This window comes from Jatropha curcas, unplaced genomic scaffold (assembly GCF_041381405.1).
Source record: "Jatropha curcas cultivar XTBG-Jc1 unplaced genomic scaffold, XTBG_Jcur_1.0 HiC_scaffold_332_pilon, whole genome shotgun sequence".
Lineage (NCBI taxonomy): Eukaryota > Viridiplantae > Streptophyta > Magnoliopsida > Malpighiales > Euphorbiaceae > Jatropha > Jatropha curcas.
In genome coordinates, this window is record NW_028322458.1 from 5,001 (window position 1) to 12,500 (window position 7,500).

At 29.5% G+C, this 7,500-nt stretch overlaps 1 non-coding gene across 1 annotated transcript; it reads right to left on the minus strand.

Annotated features, from left to right (window-relative positions):
• Positions 1 to 4,571: 4,571 nt before the first annotated feature.
• Positions 4,572 to 4,659, minus strand: TRNAS-GCU (transfer RNA serine (anticodon GCU)). The gene has a single exon. It is a non-coding gene; the product is annotated as a tRNA-Ser (tRNA).
• Between the last annotated feature and the right edge of the window lie 2,841 nt (positions 4,660 to 7,500).

A 7,500-nucleotide genomic window follows, 5' to 3' on the forward strand; every position in this document is an offset into this window, starting at 1 on the left:
TTGACATAAATTGACAAGGTAATATTTCCATTTTTTCATCAGAAGAGGCCCATCTTTTGAAGCCAGAATGGATTTTCCTTGATATCTAACATAATGCATGAAAGGATACTTGACCAACCATAGGATAGTCTGAAAATCATTAGCAAAGACTTCTGCAAAATGTTCTATTTTTCCATAGAAATAAATTCGTTCAAGAAGGACTCGAGAAAATGTTGATCGTAAATGAAAGGATTGGTTACGAAGAAAAAAGAGGATTGATTCGTATTCATATACATGAGAATTATATAGGAACAAGAAAAATCTTGGATTACTTTTTGTAAAAATAGAAATAGATCCCTTTTGAATAATAAGACTGTTCCTATTCCAATATTCATGAAGAAAGAGTCGTAATAAATGCAAAGAAGAGGGATCTTTCATCCAATAGCGAAGGGTTTGGACTAATTTTTCTATATGGATGGGGTAAGGTATTAATACATCTGACACATAAATTAAATGTGGAAATTTGTCCTCTAAAAAAGGAAATATTGAATGAATTGATCGTAATTTATGAGATTTAACTATCTCCGACCTTTCTAAAGAAGATACTAACCGTAGAGAAAATGGAATTTCCACAATAACTGCAAAGCTCTCTGATATCATTTGATAATACAAATTCTTGTTGTACTTAAAAAATGAATTTTGGTTAGAATCATTAGCAGAAAAAAGAAAAAAAAAAAACCAAACGATTCTGTTGATACATTCGAGTAATTAAACGTTTTACAATTAAGAAACTAGATTTATTGTCATAACCTACATTTTCCAACAAAATCGATCTATTTAAACTATGATCATGAGCAAATATATAAATATACTCCCGAAAGATAAATGGGTATAGGAGGTCATTTTTTCGAGATCCATCTAGTTCTAAATATCTTTGATATTTCCACATGTATTAGATTTGATTGAAGCAAGGATAGAGGATTTTTATTGAGTTGGTTATAAAATGATACATAGTGAATGATACATAGTGCGATACAGTAAAAACAAATGTAGTATAATAAGCAAAGAGTAGATACCTCGGAAATAGATAAACTCATTATCATTAACGGGCTCCCCACCCTCTTCTTTTTTCCATCTAATTTGTTTATGTGCATTATAGGATAGGATAAAAAGATGATTAGAAATCCTTTATTTTTTCAAGTCAATCGCTCTTTTGATTTTGGAAAAAATCTCTTTATCAATATACTCTTTCTTCTACACATTCGTCTCCCCTTCATAGTGGAGAATAGCTAATAGTTAGGACTCATTAAAAGAAAATAGAAAATCTGCTTATAGAGAAACCTTTCCCGCATTAGGTACTAATTTATTTTTAACGTCTAATTAGATCGGATAATCGTTCAAATTAAGAACGTAAGCTCGTTGCTTTTTTGTTTCCCTATAATTGGAATCGTAGGACTCTATCCATTTATTAACTCGACCGAACTTTGAATTCATTTTTTTATGTTCCGCATCAAATCAAGAATTCAAATAAGGTTGGACCGATCCGGCAAAAATGAAATATTCGCAGAATTCTCCATTGATACGACATGCTGTTTTTTCCATTCATTCCTTTCAGGATCAGTCGTGGTCTTACAAACTATACCGACGGTATGGACGAATCCCTTTCTTCATACAAACGTGTAAAAGAAGTTAGCCGCACTTAAAAGCCGAGTACTCTACCGTTGAGTTAGCAACCCCCCCAAAAAAAAAAATTATTATTATTATTATTATTATTATTATTAAAAATATATATATATATATTTTATACGTATATATATACATTTTCTATTTTATTTTTATATTTATAAAATTATAAAATTTTTATATAAAATGTATAATATAATAAAATAATAAAATGTATAATATAATAAAATAGAAAAAGAAATAAAAAGAATTTTTTTTTTTTTATTTTTTAGAATTTTAAATTTCTATTAGAATTTAGAATTCTATTAGAATTTAGAACATTTTTTTTCAATCAAACAAAACTTTTGTATCACAAAAAATCCAAGAAACCCATTACTTGAATAAAGAAAAAAACCAAATCTATGGAACAGAAATCTATGGAAAGAGAAATTTATGGAACAGGGATAAATAGATCCACAGATAAGATCCAATTATCTCAGATCGGATTATATTTATTTGATACACTGTTGTCAATATGAGTGTGAATATACTGAAAAAAAAATCGATTTTTTCGTTATGTTAGCAGTCTATAGGTATGAATAGAGTATGAATAAAAGAAGAAAAGGGGGGGATAGTAGAGAAAAGGTTATACAAAGCTATATATGTATACGAATTACCCGCACCCTTTATTTCATTATTCATTATTTATTTCATTATTCATTAAGTAAATTGTGTTTGATTAAGGCGAAGTTCCGTAAAAACCCCTGCCTTCCTTTAAGATAAAGAAATAAGTTTTTTTGAATCTTCAAGTGACTCCATAGAATGGATTCGCCTATCTCATATTTCTTAGAGTTCCAAGGACTCATAAAAAACCATTCAAAATATTGAATTTATATTTCATTTTGAAATTGCCTATCTCGATATCATTATTTGAATAAAGTTTTATTTTACAGTAAGAAACACATTTATTTTATCATCATAAGAGAAAAAACCCCCCATATTGATTAAACCATCAACGATTTAAAACAAATAAATGGGTTATCCCATTTTTTTTTAGTGTAGTGGTGGATAAAAAGACTAATGTAAGGAAAATTGGAAGTTATTATTCTTTCCTACTGAATGCTAAAATCAGAATCGAAATACTAGAAAGTCATCTTATTTATCAGATAGACTAAAGAATTGTCACTGAAACTAATTATGGATATTCTATGTTAAATATTTAAATTAAGTAAATTAAGTAAATATTAAAATTAAGTAATAAAATTAAGTAATATAATAAGTAAAGAATCACCATTTTTTTTTACATTACAAAAAAGGAAACAAAAGTGTTAATAAGCTAAGAATACATACATATAAGCATTTCCTCATTTTATGAGTAGTTTATTTGACTTGACTTGAGTCTTTCTAAAATTTTTCCTAAAGTTAAAGTAAAGTGAATAAGATATATGAATCAACTCTGTCTTAATTGTTAGATAGATTTAGAATTATTCATTTTAGAATTCGAATTTTTTATTAAAGCTAAAGACAAAATATCTTAAAACGAAGTTAGTAAAAAAAAAAATACATATGTTTCGTATGTCTTTTCTTTATTTGTTAATAAAGATTTTAACAGGCACAGACATTGAAATTGATATCTTCCATTAAAAATTAACTCCTATCTACTCCCCCAATTGTATGAGAAGTGATGAATGATAAATCAAATAAGGAAGAATCCTTTTTTTTATATAGAATATCTGGGACGGAAGGATTCGAACCTCCGAATAGCGGGACCAAAACCCGATGCCTTACCGCTTGGCCACGCCCCATTTATATTTCTATTCAACACTAATAAAAACTAATATTGGTATTGGTTCTTCGTCAATTCCCACCAAATATCTAGGAAATATATTAGCTTATTATCCGGATTTTGGTATGTGTAGATATAGAATTAAACTGAATTTATTGATCATAATATATAATTCAATTAAGATATTGTATAAAAACAGGATTTCCTCTATTCTTTTTTGATTTGAGAATTGAGGGATTTTTGATTGGGTGAGTTTAATAAAGAAGGATTTTTTATCTACCTGACTTTATTTTCTATCCATTTTTATATGAATAACATATTAATAACTCAGTCAAAATAAAAATACAATTATCTTCAAGAACAAAATGTTTGTTATGCTTAATATTTTTAGTTTAATTTGCATCTGTCTTAATTCTGCCCTTTATTCAAGCAATTTTTTCTTCACAAAATTGCCCGAGGCCTATGCCTTTTTGAATCCAATCGTAGATTTTATGCCAGTAATCCCTGTACTCTTTTTTCTATTAGCCTTTGTTTGGCAAGCTGCTGTAAGTTTTCGATGAGATCTTTAATACTGTCCTAAAATAATTCATGATTTATTCGACAAAAAAATTATAGCAATTGATAAGATCAGATAAGTCTTAGAGTATAAACTCTTAATCTTAATTCAAACATTGAAATTGTTGTATAAACGCGACAATTCTGGATAACCCAATTTTTTTTTCTCATTCTGCACTTTTTTTCAATTTCAGATCCTATTAGAGTCCTAATTGTAGTTATGAAAAAAATATCTAATTTTCGGTATGTCTAATTTTCGGTATGAAAAAAAATTTTAGCAATAAAAGACTCGACTCTTATTACAAATGAATTTCGAAAAATTTCTAGAAATCACTGCATTTCTTGGTGTTAAAATAGAATATGTGGTATAAAAACAGAGAATCTATTTTTTTTCCAAACCAAAAAAGATCTTGGAGATTTTATAATGCTTACTCTCAAACTCTTTGTTTACACAGTAGTGATATTCTTTGTTTCTCTCTTCATCTTTGGATTTTTATCTAATGATCCAGGACGAAATCCTGGACGTGAAGAATAAAATTTGCTAAATTTGAACGAAAAGATACAAAAAATTCCAAGTCATCGCCGAGACCGGAAAGAGAGGGATTCGAACCCTCGGTACGAATAACTCGTACAACGGATTAGCAATCCGACGCTTTAGTCCACTCAGCCATCTCTCCCGATTTTTAAAGGATAATTACTATGTTATATTACAGAACAAGTAACACTTGAAAATGGAAAAAAGGATTTTTTATTACTTTTCTCTTTATTACTTTCATAATTACTTTTTTCATAATTACTTTTCTATTCTTTTATATATCTATATATGTCTATTTAATTTAATATATGCTATTTAATATAATTAGTTAATATAATATTATAATTAGTTAATATAATATTTGTTAATATAATATTGAATTAGTTAATCTAATAATAATATTTTATTGAATGTATTGAATATTAATATTTTGAAAATAGATTCTAAATCTAGATATTAAATATGTAAATATTAAATATTTAATAAATACTAAAATACTAAGATATTCAATATTAAATATAGAGATAATTTTCTATTTTATTCAATTTTCTATTTTATTCTTTTATTCTAATTTTTTCATTTTTTAGTTTAGAATTTTTTTAGAATTGAATTTCTTTTAGAATTCAATTTCTTATTATTTTCTTATTATTTATATTCTTATTTATATTATTTTTATATTCTTATTTATATTATTTTATATTCTTATTCATATTATTTATATATTTTTATTATTTATATATTTTTCTATTTATATATTTTTCTATATATAGAGATAATTTTATTTCTTATAGGAAATTTCTTATAGGAATATATTCTTATAGAATTCTTATATATATTATTTTTATATTAATATATTAATTATTATTTATATATATATTATTTTTATATATATTATATATTATTTATATATATTCTATTTATTTATATATATTCTATATTATTATATATTATTTATATATTATTTTATTATTTTTTATTTATCTATATCTCTTCTCTTTCTCTATCTCTCTCTCTATCTTCTTTCTCTATCTCTCTCTCTCCTCTTCTCTCTGCTCCTCTCCTCTTCTCTCTGCGTCTCTCCTTTCTCTTCGTCTCTCGTTTCTCTTCGTCTCTCCCTCGTCTCTCCTTTCCTCTCTCTCCCTCGTCTCTCCTTTCCTCCTCCTCCTCTTCTCCCTCCTCCTCCTCTTCTCCTCTCCTCCTCCTCCTCTTCTCTTCCCTTCTCCTCTCCTCCTTGTCCTCTCCTCTCCCTTGTCCTCTCCTCTCCTTTCTCCTCTCCTCCTCCTCCTCTTCTCTTCCCTTCTCCTTCTCCTCTCCTCCTTGTCCTCTCCTCTCCTTTCTCCTCTCCTCTCCTTTCTCCTCTCCTCCTCCTCCTCTTCTCTTCCCTTCTCCTTCTCCTCTCCTCCTTGTCCTCTCCTCTCCTCCCCTTCCCTTCTCCTCCCCCTCTCCTCCCCCTCCCTCTCCTCGCCTCCCCCTCTCCCATACCAACAACTATAAAAAAAAAAGAAACTAAATATTAAAGAAAATATATAAAAAAAAAAATGCTCAATTGTCTTACTCGACAAAAGATTCATTTATATACAATAATCACATCGTAGCGGATATAGTTTAGTGGTAAAAGTGTGATTCGGTTTATTAATTATTAATTCTAATAGTCTAATAGTTAAGGGATCCCTCGGTTCATATTCCGATGAAAAACTTTATTTCTTAAAAAGATTTAATCCTTTACCTCTCAATGAAAAATTCGAGGAAGAATATACATTCTCGTGATTTGTATCCAAGAGTCAATTAGAAATTGAGAAATTGGATTATGAAATTACGAAACATAATTTTTTTTATTTGATCAATACTTTAAAATGAATGAGTATGAGTAAAGGATCTATGGAAAAAGACAGAAAAGTGTATTTCTAATCGCAACTAAATCTTCAATTTTTTCTTTGTTTTGTTTTGTATAGTCGAGATTGAAGCAAAATAAGTATTTAAAGGATGTCTTTAGTTTACTATAAGACATCGACTTCTTTTTTTAGCTCGGTGGAAACAAAATGCTTTTCCTAAGGATTTTTTCAAATAGAAATAGAGAACGAAGTAACTAGAAAGATTATTAAAATCCCACTCATCTAGAGGGATCATCTAGAAAGCGCCTTGTTTTGAATACATTAAGACAGAAAAGCTGACATAGATGTTATGGGTCAATTTTTTTTTTCGCTCGCCCCTTATAGCTGGATAGCTGGAAATTTTCCAGATTCCATAAAGGAGCCGAATGAAACCAAAGTTTCATGTTCGGTTTTGAATTAGAGACGTTAAATTAAAGATGATGAATCAACGTCGACTATAACCCCTAGCCTTCCAAGCTAGCGATGCGGGTTCGATTCCCGCTATCCGCTTATATCCCTATACTCTCTAAAAAATAGAGATACTATATATTCTAAATTTATATATAAAAATTTATTTATATAATAATATTTAAATATATAATAATATTTAAATATATATTAAATATATAATAATATATTCTAAATATATATTAAATATATAATAATATATTAATTAAATATTATAATAAATATAATAATTAATATATTAATTAAATATATAATATTAATTACATATATAATAATCTATTCCAGCCCTTTCCCCTCTCTCCTTCCCCTTTTCCCCTCTCTCCCTCTTTTCCCCTCTCTCCCTCTCCTCCCGCTTCCCCTCCTCCCGCTTCCCGCCCTCTCCCTCTCCTCCCTCCCTCGCCCTCCTTCTCGCCCTCGCCCTCCTTCTCGCCGCTCGCCGCCTTCCTCCCTCCTTTCCTTCTTCCCCTCCTTTCCTTCTTCCTTCTTCCTTTCCTTCTTCCTCCTCTTCCTCCCCCCCCCCCCCCCCCTCCTCCCCCCTCCTCCTCCCCTCGCCCCCTCTCTCCTCCTCCCCTCTCTCTCTCTCTCTCCCCTCTCTCTCTCCCCCTCTCTCTCTCCCCTCTCTCCCCTCCTCCCCTCTCTCCCCC